This window comes from Oryzias melastigma, linkage group LG21 (genome assembly GCF_002922805.2).
Source record: "Oryzias melastigma strain HK-1 linkage group LG21, ASM292280v2, whole genome shotgun sequence".
In the NCBI taxonomy this organism is placed as follows: domain Eukaryota; kingdom Metazoa; phylum Chordata; class Actinopteri; order Beloniformes; family Adrianichthyidae; genus Oryzias; species Oryzias melastigma.
This window is the reverse complement of record NC_050532.1, coordinates 24,775,840-24,790,057: the sequence shown is the minus strand read 5'-3', so window position 1 is coordinate 24,790,057 and position 14,218 is coordinate 24,775,840. Positions and strand designations below refer to the sequence as shown.

At 38.1% G+C, this 14,218-nt stretch overlaps 1 long non-coding RNA gene across 1 annotated transcript in view; it reads left to right on the top strand.

Annotated features, from left to right (window-relative positions):
* Positions 1-1,195: 1,195 nt before the first annotated feature.
* The window catches only part of LOC112154850, a 33,255-nt gene continuing 20,232 nt past the window's right edge, over positions 1,196-14,218 (top strand). The window contains exons 1-2 of the long non-coding RNA XR_002920723.2: positions 1,196-2,482; positions 3,027-3,175. This is a non-coding gene — a long non-coding RNA (uncharacterized LOC112154850). The remainder of the gene's footprint in view (positions 2,483-3,026; positions 3,176-14,218) is intronic.

Below are 14,218 nucleotides of genomic sequence, written 5' to 3'. Positions count from 1 at the left end.
AATCCAGAACTAATGAAACGGAGCCGGTTCAGAACAAATCATTTTTTCAGCGTGCGCCAACTGTTACCTTCGCTTGTGTTGAGACGTTTAAGAAAGGGAATCACGTCTTGGACTGCTTCTACCCGACAATAAAAATTACAATGACACAAATTTAGAAACACTCTAGTGTCAAGTAATTGAAACACAAGTAATAAGTCATAAAGATAAAGACAGCGATAATCAGACGTGTCTTTCATGCTAGTTAGCATTAGCCCAGATGAAAAGTGATAACGGTATTTGCACGTAACTTTCTAAATACCGGAGTCAGTTCTGAACTTTTTTTCTTGGCTGCACAGACCCGGAGGAAAGGTTAAGGTTAGGATTACGGTTCCCGTTAATACACTAAATGGTTCCCGATTGTGGCTGCATCTGCAGCCGCGCTCTAGCTGCGTGACAGCTAACGGGACTTCATTAAATACTGCGACCAGTAACAGCATTTAGCTTCGGATGCACATAAAATATGTAAAACAATGCAGGAATCATAACTTTTCATCAGCTTTTGAGCTGGCCACACTTTAATAAGTGCAAATAACATCTGCTCCTGATTCACAATGATTTGAATAAAGAAACATTCCATATGTGTCCTCCATCATCTGAAAAATGCCACAAGATCATGTTAAAAATGCAATTTCTTGATTTTGAGGGGTCCCTGTCTCTCACTAAGCTTGGTCTCTTGTGCAAAAGAAGCTTTAAAAAAAGCTCATTCTCTGAACCACTTAGTCCAGAAAAACAATTATTCCATCAAAGCAAACACAGGGAGTTTTCTACTGCGGGAAACATGAACGTCATAACATTTAAAACCACATTCCTAAAGGTCACAAATCGACTTCACTGCTCTCCTTATCCACTAAATTCTTTAATTGCTTGATTTTTCTTTTTAGCCTTTTCCTGCTGCCAGCGTGACGCAAGTTTAGATCAAGAGTTTGCTTAGGATTTTTTTAATTTAAAAATGAGCCCTCGCAGCTTTCAGGAGATGATGAAATAGAAGTTTAGTAAAACAAGTGCAGAAGAAGTCCTCTTTCCTTTCAACTTTCCCCCCTCGAGTTTAAGCTAATCTGTGTTTATTGATGGTAAATATTCCTCCATTTGCCATGAAAATAATCCCCTCTTGCTTTGGACCTATTTGGTATTCTGGGATGTGTGATTATGTAAATGAGGCTCTGTGCTGCTGGCTGTCCCTGGAAGCCCGTCGACTGCTCCCACGAGGTCGGCCGTGTCGGTCAACACCCGCAAAGCGGTTTGTTTTTTCACGCTGGGGAGGGAAGCCCAGCTTAGAGTTGAAATGCGAACGCAGGCCGGCTCGGCTTCAGCAGATTAACACCTGCTGGGTTGGATAGAAGTCACTTTCATCCAGTGATTTGACAAGTTGTCAGCTCCTGTAACTTCTACCCCCTCTTAGCTTTGCTTAAATCTGCTTTGCTGCAGAATCGCAGCTGCGCGGAGCTTCAGGTCAGCTGGCGTTCAGCTGCTGGGAGTTTACAACCAGAGTTTTCTCACCTGAACAATGAGGAGTTCTATTGTAGTATTTAGAAACAAAACATGATCTAGTCCAGGGGTGTCGAAACTTTTTCAAAGAGGGCCAGATTTGGTGAAATAAAAATGATTGAGGACCAACATTTTTTGACAGTTTTTGAGCTATTTTACTAATTATAAATGCAAATTAACTATTTAATGAACATTTTATCGCAAAGGCAAACTTTTCATGTCTTATCATAAAGAAAAAAAAAAGTTTTTACAAAAATACTGTATATTTTTCACACTGTTCATTCCAAGTTAGCAAGTACTGTCTGCCTCTTGATATTGAACTTCTTGAAAAGTCTCCAGGCATATATGACAGTTTTTTGATATTTCACTGAAAGATGTGACAACTTTTCTTTTTTAATTTACATTTGGCTTTTTGGAAATGAGCTGGAAAGCATCACAGAATATTCGCAAGACAGTGCGAAAAGGAATTTCTCCAGCAGCAATCATGAATCTGCAGATAAATTTTTTAGAAATGCTGGAGAACATATATTATTAAGTTTATGAACGGAGCCCCGGAACTGACATGCATGATCTAGTTAATATGTGGACAAAATGTTACAAACTCTCGAATTCGACTCTAAATTAACACATTTTTTTTGTCAAATTAGGAAAATCTTAATATCTTACTGACTATTGACAACACTTTATTTTAAATTATTAAAAATAATTTTTAGTTTTTTCAAATTTTTTCATACTGACATTACTTGTGGATCTGGGATTTGTAAGAATTATAAATGTGCTCTATTTACTATTTTATCTCTGCTTTTAATAAATGTTTAACAAATTTAATGTTTTTTTTATTTTAATGTGCAACATTTTTTTTGTCGTTTTATTTTGAAAAACCGGAAATGCGCGTGGTTTCCGCTAGTGCCATCCCGTTAATATCATTCTCCTCTCGGTGCGCATTAAGCTGCTGAGGGTAAGCCTCGGTTTTACTGAATTGTTTTTTTTAAAACTTATTTAAAGTGTTGTTTTTGTCCTTACCTTTATTTCTTTTAACAAAATTGTATTTTTCAGTCGCCGTGGTCCAAGTTTTTATGTCTGTGTATGTGTTTATTTTACATTTTCGATATTTTCCCGCCGAAATTTCTTTTAGCTAGCTAACAGGTGCCGCTAGCAGAATGCAAAGGTAGTTATGACGCGGCCATTTTACGATGCGTTTGGGGTTTTTAGGGATCCAGATGAGCTTCTGTTCGTGGATATAAACAGTATTTTCTTTTATGCTCGTTAAGTTTATGTATAGATGTAGAATATTAATTGTGTGTGTGTGTTTTTTTTTTATTTTTGCTCTGTACTGCTTCTTCTTCCTATGTAATTTTAAATATTTATTTATTATTATTTTTTTGTTCATATAAAGCTAAATTTTTTCAAGTTGTAAGAGTTGATTGTATTTTTTCCTAAAAATATACACTATTATACAATATACATATACAATATTAATTGCAGTGTTATCTCTGTCTCAGATTCTGAAGGAAGAACTCCACCTGATGTCCCGAGTTTCCCTATGTACGGATCCACGTCGGTTACTCCTGACCAGGTCCAAAGAGGTTGAGCAAGCAAATAAGGAGAAACAGTAGGTGAATTGCATCATGGGATGGCACATCATGTGGAGGTAAAATGTTGCCCCCCCCCCCCCCCTTTTTCTTTTCCTATCTTCTGTTTTAAATGACACGTTAGCAGACAAGTCAGTTTATCATGTACTAAGTTCATTCTCTGCTGTGTTGCTAAATATTCTGCGTAAAGTCAAACTAATTTTAACTTAATTTAAATGAGTTAGTTTACTTCTCAGTAGGACTGTGGATTGATGGTTAGGTGGCGATTCGATTCACGAATCAAGCTAAATGATTTACGTATTGAACCACGATTTTTACTTTTTGATATGTTTGTTGCTGTATGCATTTCTTTTTACTGGATGTATGAAAATCAAAATATTTGTATTAAATCACTTTCATTTATACCTTTATTTAGAACAGGAGATCAGAATCAACAAAACTGATTAAAAACACAAATATTTAAATAGAAAGAAATATGGTTTGTCTTTTTAAACAAGTTTCTTTTTTCTTTTGTTAACCTTCTGGTTAAGTTCAGGAGTAATATAAACAATATAAGAAGCATAAAAAAACCCCATTGTTTTTGATCATTGAAATACAAGCCTAAAAATGTTCTCCGCAGTTCTTCCATCCTCAAAGTTCTTCAACATTTTACGTTTTAAGTATTACATATTGATGCAAAGCCAATATGAAAAATATTTTTTTTTCCCGTGACAAAATCAGTTGATTTGTATTGATCACATCCACCCTTCAGCTGTGCAGTGCTACATATCAGCACGAGGCTGTGTTGCTTCAGAATCCACTGAAGTCACGTGAATTGCGTCAGCCTAATTCTTTTTTTTTTCGGAAGTTGTGTCCGTGAGCGTAACTTTAGTCCTAGTTTTTGAATGGAAAAAAAACTCTTGCTAGTCTTGCTTCAAAAACCGAAGCTTCACCAAACACGAAGATCTGTTTACTTCCGGTGACAATGACGCTGCTCTTTCGGTTTTGTTTAGTTCATAAACTTAAAATCCAGAACTTATCTGCCTTTCAGAGCAAAAAATAAAAAGTCCCATGATAGTGTTTTACACACTATACTATATTTATAAAAATGGTGAATCATCGATTTTGGACGTCACAAATATTCAGAATAGGATTTTCGGGAGCAGATCGCGAGTATCAAAGCGCCCAGATACTCATCAAAGTCTTACTTCTCAGTCCCTCGCAATAATTAAAACATTGTTTTTTCTTTTGCTATAAATTTGTTGATTCAGTGTATTTTGTTTTTATTATAATAAAATGCACATTTTAAGCACAATTTTAACTTTTTAGACTTTTAATTGTCAATGTATTTACTAATTTCTACAGTTTGAATGTTTAAGTTGTACATTTATATTATCTGCAGTGTGACTGTCTCACGTCTTTTTTTATTTTTCACTTTAAATATTGACATATTGTAACCTCATTGGCTGTGTGAATGTTTTTTTTTCATGAAATATTACATAAACTCTTAATTTTTTATCTTTAATTATTTGATTTAAATAGTTTCTGCAAGTTGTTTATATAATTTTGTGCTCAGTAGTTTTGTTTTAGTACATTTAGAGCATTTTAGTTTTTGATTCATCAGTAGATTTCAATTCAATACAACAGTTTTCATTAATCATGTTAAGCTTACAATCATACTAACTCATGTATTATACATACTATTTTAATTATCTTTTTTATTAAGTTTAATATAAATGTTTTATTTGTTAGAACTGTTTCAGCTTCAGCATGCTTTCTGTCATTAAAAATTACAGGGACTTAAATACTTGCCTTAAATATTTACTGTATTTAGTTTTTGAAGTAGCATTTCTAGCATTGTTTGTGGTAAATTTGAATTAAAAAAAAACTAACAGTTCTCATTTCATTTGGATAAGGTAGACTTTTGCTGTCCAACATTTGGTTTAGTTCTTGTACATTTTCTTTAATTATAGCAGTTATTTATTCTTGTAGCATTACCTATAATTATTATCTAATACATATTTCTATAAATGATATACTATAATTATATTATGCATTTATGAGTTTTGTAGCAGTAATTTTCTTTTGTAGTCTGAGTCTTTCAGCAGAGTAACACTAATCTTTTAGATTTCGGAATTCACCACTACTTAAAGATTCAACTGTTTCGTGTGTGGAGGACATGCTGCATCTATCTATCTATATATATTTTAACTTACTTTAAATGAATTTTTTATTTTACAAAAACAAAAATGTGACTATTAGAAAATTGTGATGGTGTGAATAGAAACAGTTTAGATCATTGATGTAATATCACTTATCTAGTGGCTGTGCTTCTATTTTTATATTTGTTAGTTATCCCTAAAACGTTTTTGGTGTTTAAAGGCTAAAATGTGAAAATCTGAAGGTGGAGTTCCAATAACCCCTGATTACTTTTCCTCAGTGAATCATAATCTAGCAGCACAATAAAGTTAATATATTTTATGATGATGTTGCCTGACAGCAGCTGTTAGAATGTAAAATCATTACTCCCAGAACAGAACCCTGTGGAACTCCATACCTAATTGCATCATCACTACAGAGTTTAACCCAAAGGATGAAATAGTAATTGAATATTTGTGTGTTTCATAACCTTTATTCAATCATGTTTAACTAATATGGAACGTAATTAGATCTCAATGTGTTTGACAGAATTTAATTTAAGCGATCCACACTGATGATACATAATTGAATTTAACGAGACTGCATTCAGTTTAGATTAATTTGATGATGTGTGGACTGAAGTTCAGCTTGTTTGGTTTCTTTGCTCCATGCGACTTTTGTTTATGAAATGTTGCAGTGTGAAAAAGCCAAACTGTGTTCAATTGATCTTCCTCGCTTTGAGGAGGAAAAAGTACGTTATGACTCTCATCAGGAGTGTTTAGAATTCTGTGTAAAACTGCATTCATATGCACCTACTGTGAATGCAAGTTGATTAATGGAGCAAACTCCATGCAATAAATAAATGAGCTCTTGTGGCTCCAACTCACCTCATTTCTTTTTATTTCTTGTCCTCAATGGGCAGTCAGAACGAGTCTGTCACCCAAGCAGAGAGATTATTACGCTGATTAATAGACTGGCTCACAGGATAGTGATTAACCACCACAACCCTGCAATTTATACCCCGGCCCCTTTGTGAACGCTACAATGCACATGAAGCGGCGAGCGCCGGCCTCTCATTTTCTTCATGAATTGGTTCAGACTGCAGAGTCATCCTGAGCGTTTACACTCTGAGCTGTTTGCTCCACACACACACCGTTCCAACATCACAACAGATTCTTTGATCGAAACAGTCAATGACGAACTCACTCACTGGAGAAGTTCACGCTCAACTTTCTTGTCTGGCAGCGCCGGGGTTGAACGTACACGACAGAATTGTTGATTCAGTAAAAAAGTTAAGGACAGAAAACTAAACTTTGTCATGAATTTCAGATTTAATTTAGCATTTCTGTCATATCTCGGGTTTGTAATTGGCATTTGATGTTATTTCACTCAGCTTTATTAGCCGTTTTTGATTCTTACTAAACATCTAATCAAAAATTCCTGCTAAATGTTCACATTTAATTTTTGATTTTGAATTTCAACATTCCTTTTAGTCCCCTTTTTGTGTTTTTGGCTTTTTAATGACCAGATTTTGTTATTTATTTAGCATTTTTAGCATTAAATGTAGTGGTTTTTCTTGTTATTTAGCCCTTTTCTTGTGATATATTATATAGACACTTGCATTTGTTGCACTTGCATCTGTTTTTGATGAATATCCTTAATTTCATGACTATGTATTCATATTGTGTGATTTTTTTTTTTTCTTCTTCCTTTTTTAATGTTTCAATGTTTGTTTTTGTTAGTTTAGAAAATCAGACCTCCCATAAACAAGTCTCAAAAGAAACTCTTGTATATATAAAGGTTTATGAATAATAAAATTAGCATTTCTAGATTTTGAGTTGTCTTTTTTGAAGTTGTACATTTCAACTTTTATAGAATCTTTTTATATTTATTGTTATCAATGAATATTTTCAGCTTTTCAAGTAATATTTTAAACTTTTGCTTTAGTATTTTTGCTATTTTAAACTTTATATAATTAGTTTTACCTTTTTACTTTAAGCTTTTTTTGTTTTTCTTTGACTTTTATGGAATTTAACATTTTTCCTTTTAAAAAAATATTTTTTTGCTTTTTTATTTAATATTTCAATCTTCAGATTGTTTTTTTTTCACCCTTTTCTTTGTATTGTATTAGTTTAATGATTCAGAATAGAAAAAAAGTCTTTATTCTGTTGTAAATTAGGCTTCTTTTGGTGAAAGTCAAACCCGCTGCTTTCATAGAACAAAGGCCGCCTGCTGCTGTCAGAGCTGACATGTCAAACGTCTCCTCTGACTAACAAACACTCGGAGAGCGTTTCAGAAACTCAGAAATAACATGAAAGTCCAACACGTGTTCCCTGTAATCCTCCGTAATCATTGGCCATCATCAGAGGCTTCAAAGCGAACACAAATAAGCTGCTCGTCCGTCACGAGTGGCTTCTTAAACATAATTCACGCCGTCACACATCCGCCGCTGCTTTCACCCCCACTTAGTCATGACACGGGTTTGCAGTGGAGGAATATTTAGAGAAAGCTCAGTGCCTTCTGATGAAAGGACCGCGGGAATGAAGCGTGAAACGGCAGAGAGCAGGTGAGCTAAGAAACGCAGCTTCGTTTCTGCTGATGCTGCATGAGAAGCAGCTCTTAGAGCAGCAGGGGGGCAGAAGAAACTCTGATTCCTGTTATTGAACATTTAACACAAGTCTGTTCAAGGCAAAAAAAGAAACAAAAATCACATCTTAGGAATTTTTTTGTTTAAATCTGCGATCTCAGTATTTGTTAAATTTTCAGATGATCACTTACATCACTTACATTTCATGGGAAAATGTCCCATTTTCACTATGTTGTACCATGTTTATCGATTATGTAATGTTAAAGAAAAATCAACTTACACATTTTGAACTAATGACAGGCACTACATTGGTGACCCCTGCTTTAGAGGAACCGCCATTTGAAGGTGACGCGTCTTTAGAGGCGGTATGAGAAAACAACTCAAAGCATTGAGTCCTGTCACACTTTAAATCACACAATCGACGGTGCTCGCCACTCCCGTCAGTCCCTTCCTGTTACATTTTTTACTCTTTTGCTTAGCAGATTAATGAGGAGATGAAACTTTAACCTTTGGAGAGTACAAACATGATGCCCGATTGACATCTTTCCCCCCAAAATTTAGTTTTTACCTCCTTGGTGTGGACAGGTGCCGTCATTTCAGGAGATCCTGCAGTTTAATTTCATTCAAAGGGGAAATTGTAATCCCAAAGAAAAAACAATCATGAACATTAGCTTCTTGGTTATTTTATTATCAGACATGATATATTTTTTTAAACAAACCTGACATGTTTTAACGAAGACATTTTGTATCATCAATCGTCGTACTCTGAAGAAGAACGTCTGATAAAGATGGAACATCTCCGTCGAAACATGTCAAGGTGTGTTTTAAAAAAATTATTGTGTGTCTAATAATAAAAGTAGCCAAGAAGCAATGAATACTATTGACACAATGAATAATATTGTATTAATTAATGGCATTAAACTAGAACTGAGTCGAATTCCCCCTGGTTCACACCAGTTCTAAGTTAGCTGCATGACGTCAGCCGAGCCAGATGGGGAGATTAATGAGAAGGGCCCGCCACGCGTCCAGAACCGCATCCGCGCCCGCTTTAACCGGCCCCCTCTGCTACCCACCTTTTAAGACTGCTTCTCAAGCCTCACGTCGCAAAACTTGCGAAAAAGATTGCATTTTTTCAACACAAAAAGTTTTTGTGCTTGGAGGAGGTGGTTTTGGGGCATATCTAAATTGACATATTTCACAAAACTGCAATGGAATCAGGTTTTTCAAATTAAATGCGCTTCTTGGTAGGAACTGTCTGCCCTGGGGACTGCACAACATGCACCACTAGAAGTCCCACAGTGTTCATTGGAAAATAGTTGGATCCACAGCTCTTCTATAAAATCACCAACCACAATTTCCCCACATTGTTTCATCAGTAGCCGCTTCTTCTGCATGGAAGCCGTTACTGATAATGCGCCGCTCCGTGGCCTGAAAAGACGCCGACGTCTCCTTTAGATGAGGATGAGCGCTGTAGTGCCGTGGCAGAAATGTGAAAACATCTTGTCGTATTGTCAAACACAACAAAGGGGCTAGCTGCTTATTTGTTATGTTTATTTTTGAATACTGCTGAACAGAATGGCCTTTCATTGAGTTGCAGAAGTTGGAAGATGCCATCTTCTCTTTTCCTGGACCTGAGCTTGTGTACGCTGGGAGGGGCAGATCAGTGACCTTACACTCTTGGGCCTACATCACAGTTGGACATCACAACGGCTCATAAATTTAAACAGGACAGAATTTTTTCAACAGTTTGACTGACAGCGATTTAAAAAGAGAAATACTCAGAAATGCAAAAATGAATTGCTTTCTTCTGAGGCGCTGCTGAGAAGCGGCTGCCTGTTGCAGCAGCTCCTGATTACAGACTTTCTGTTTGTCTCTAGTATTTATTATAGCCCAGTTCTTATTCTTCTATTTGGCTTTGGCTCGACTCAAAAGCACCACTTTCATCAGCATGGATTTTTTTTTTTTTTGCTCAAAGCTATTTTTAAATTTTTTTTTGCTACTCTCTTTACTTCTCATAACCGAGTGTAACTCGTGCAGCGGCAAGTCCTTTTTTTGATTCCGCGATCAGCTGTTAGCGTTGAGCAGGCCTGTTTTACCGTTCAAGGTCAGACATGACACCCTGAGTAAAATTTTGAAAAGACATCGGGGATGCCGGGCCGGAGCCCGGGTGAAGGCAAAGAAGTGGAAACATAGGCCCGCTGTCATCATGGGAAATGTTCGCTCGCTGGTTAATAAGACGGACGAGCTGGCAGCAACAATCAACACCCAGAGAGAATACCGTGAGAGCAGCTCACTGTGTTTTACGGAGACATGGCTTCATCCACACACTTTTGACCAGAGCGTTGCTTTACCCGGGTTTGTGACCGTGCGGGCTGACAGAGACTTTATGGCCACCGGTATAAAGAAAGGAGGAGGCATGATGTTGTATGTGAACGAGTGATGGTACAATCCCAGACATGTGTGTCTCAAAAAGCGTCTGTAGCAAGGACGTTGAAGTCTTGCGTCCAGTGTTTACATTCCACCATCAGCTGATCCGGACGCTGCTACTGACGTCATCAGCAACACCATCTCCCAGCTACAGAACCAACAACCACATGCATTTATAGTAATCACTGGATACTTCAACCATGCTAACTTGGACAGGATTCTTTCTGAATTTACTCAGTATGTGGACTACCCCACCCGTGAAAACAAAACATTTGATCTGCTCTTTGCTAATGCACAGGGAGCATACAGTGCTACAGCCCTTCCCACCCTTGGCAGGTCAGACCATAACTTTGTTCTGCTTTCTCCTAAGTACATCCCTATGGTCAGGAGAATGCCTCTGTCCAAAAGGAAGGGGATGAAGTGGACACCATTGACTGAGGAGATCCTGCAGGACTGCTTTGAGTGTACAGACTGGGGCGCTCTCTGTCTGCCCCACGGAGATGACATCCACAGCATCACATTAAGTTCTGTGAAGACACCATCATGCCCTCAAGGACTGTCAGCTGTTACCCCAACAACAAGCCGTGGACTACAAGTGACCTAAAGGCACTGCTGAATGAGAAAAAGAGGGCCTTCAGGTCTGGAGACAGAAAGTGGCTGAAGATGGTCGAGCACCAACTGAGAGACAAGCTGAGAAAATGCAAGGGAAAGTTGGAGGCAAAACTCCAGCAAAACAATATGAGAGAGGTGTGGTCTGGCTTAAAGAAGATCACTGGCTGTGTGAGGAGGACAAAGAAAGAGCTAACGACCTGAACATCCTCTTCAAAAGGTTTAGTTCCCCCAACAGCCCAGGTCTACACCACCCCTCCACCAGCATCTTCACAAACCACCACACCTTACTCTATACCCCTCTCGACCCCCCCCCCCTCCCCCCTTTCTTCATCCTCCCTGTACACACTGTATCAGACTGAAGCCAACCTCCACCTTACTCCTACTCAGCTCCCCTCGGTGACTGTGACGACCTGCTAGGTGAGGAGACGGGTGGAAAGAATTAACCAACGCAAGGCTCCTGGCTGCAATGGCATCAGCCCCAGGATCCTGAGGACCTGTTCCGCCCAGTTATCCTGTTGTCCAGCGCCTCTTCAACCTGAGCCTCGGTCTGGAGAGGGTGCTGGCCATAGTGCAGTGGTAGGGCGATAGACTTCTGATTGGAAGATTGCGGGTTTGATTCCCGCCTTTCCCGCCCATGTGTCAAAGTGTCCTTGGGCAAGACACTGAACCCCAAATTGCCTCTGGTGGAAGGTTGGCGCCAGTGTTCGGCAGCGGAGCTGAATGAGTTTGTGAGGTGGGCTGGAGTAAATCACCTGATGCTCAACATGGATAAGACCAAAGAGATGGTGATTGACTTCAGAAGGCAACAACAGGCTTTCCAGCCCCTCAGCATCTCAGGCAAGGATGTAACTGAGGTGGAGGAATGCAAATACCTGGCAGTAACAATCAACAACAAACTGAGCTGGAAGACACAGGCATGTACAAGAAGCCCTGCAGCAGACTCTACTTCATGAGGAAAGTAAGGTTCTTCATCGAGTGCAGCAAGATGCTCAAAATCTTCTATCAGTCCGTTGTGGCCAGCACATTATTCTTCTCGTTGGTCTGCTGGGGAGGCAGCATAGCTGCCAGTGACACAAAGAGACTGAACAAACGTATTAGAAAGGCTGGCTCTGTAATTGGGTACAAAATTTAAACTTTTGAAGCAGTGATGGAGAGGATGACTTTGAATAAACTCGTATCTATTATGTATAATCCTAAGCATCCTCTCCGTCCTGTACTTGACGGACAGCGGAGAGTCTTCCAAGAGGCTAAGGCAACTTTGCCGCCACACCAACCGCTACAAGAGATCATTCTGCCTCATTCTAATGGGCTATATACACTGCCTGGCCAAAAAAAAAGTCGCCACCTGGATTTAACTAAGCAAATAGGTACGAGCCTCCTATTGGATAATGACTGCATGGGCGATTATCTTTCAGCTGGCAACAAGTTATTTAAACCCAACTGGTGAAATGAGTTGGTTTGCATTTCCTAAACAACTATGTCGAAAGACGCATCCCGTGGTTGTGGAAAAGATGTTAGTCTGTTTGAGAAGGGTCAAGTCATAGGCATGCATCAAGCAGAGAAAACATCTCAGGAGATTACAGAAACTACTGAAAGTGGGTTAAGAACTGTCCAATGCATTATTAAAAACTGGAAGGATAGTAGGGACCTATCGTCTTCGAGAAAGAAATGTTGCTGAAAAAAAATCCTGAATGATCGTGATCAGCAATCACTTAAACGTGTGGTGAGATCAAATGGAAGAAAAACAACAGTAGGACTCAGGGCTCTATTTAATAGTGAAGGTAAGAGCATTTCCACACGCACGATGAGAAGGGAACTCAAGGGATTAGTGAAGTATCTTTATCTTATTTTATCTTTTTACATTTGTTCTCCTTCATAAGAAAAATGCCACACGAACATGTTAAAAACTCAAAAATCTGAATTTTCATCAGAGGGATCTTTAACTGTGAATGACATTTTTGAACATTTAAAGGTTAGTCATCAAACTCGGCTCAGAACATTGATGGACTTGAAGAAGTCTGTTTTTTTTGGATCCAAACGTTTTTAAACAAATGTTTCTGGTCTTCATTAAAGCATATTTTAAGACTTCATGGAAATCTCAAGTCATTCTGTTTAAAGCGGCGTCTTTGATGAGGACATTTTGGCAGAAATGGCAGCTCTTTTCCGGACTCTGGCTCAGTTGTCAGTTGGCATCAGTCTGGTTTCACACAGATCTGAACATTCCTTTTTAAAGCTTTACAGCCAAAGTGCTGCCAGCCTGTGAGCCTCCTCTGTTTGTCAGCACTTCACAAGATTCATCTGTTGGAAGAGCATCATCGCAGACACAACGACACAACAGAGCGCTAATAATATATTTGTTTTATTAATAAATTATACATCTATACAATAGATCCTTAATAAAACTGCAGCTATACAAATCATTAAGAAGTGACCACACACTGCGTTTAAACCTAAACACCCAGAGGTATGTTTTTATCCACTGTAGGAGGAAATCTGCGTTCTATCACACCCAAACTAGCAGGACATGCACAAGGAAGGGAGGGGGGGTCTGTTAGCTACAGACCCTTCATCGTCATCAATGGGCTCCTCTTCATCTCACATCCAGTTCCTTTGCTGACTGAACGTGGAGCTGTTGTTTGGATGGGTAAAATGTTTTCTCTAATGAGCTTCACTTTCTGCTCGTGTGTGATGTTTGGCTTGATGGTGTCTTCATGCATCCAGACTCTGTCATTATGGCAAGCGTCTTGTTCCAATCTAACACACCCCCTCATGACCTCTATAAAGAATTACTCATCTTCCTGTCGTGATTTAAGACTTCTGCACTTTTATTTCTGCAGTTTTCTTCTTTGCGTTTCTCGTAGAACTCGTGAATGAAAGTGCTAAATGTGATGCGAGGTGAAAATTAGCTGAATAATGCCAGAAAAAAAAAATTAATGTCAAGAGCAAAATAAGAAGCTTAAATAATAAACTGAACTTTGAAACAGGTGAAATAAATGGACAATTAGAAATAAAATAAAATAAAAAATCTGCTGAGGAAAGTTAAAGGAGGCTGAAAAGTCTCTTAAAGTGGATTAACATCCTTAACAACTAAACAAAAGCAGGAGAATGTAATGTTAAAATGTCAATACACATCAAGGTTAAATGTTAAACTTAAAATGGAAAATATAAAACCAAACCAAAGACCAATAAAAAGCTGATCAAAACTGAAAAAACAAAAACAAAACAAACTGAGGACCAGTGTAGCCAATTTACCAGCTGAACACAAAACTAACCAAAGAACCAGAAAAAAAAGCCAGCATATCAACAATGAAAAACTGAAGACCAATAACTTTTTAAAATTACAGCAAAGGGATAATTT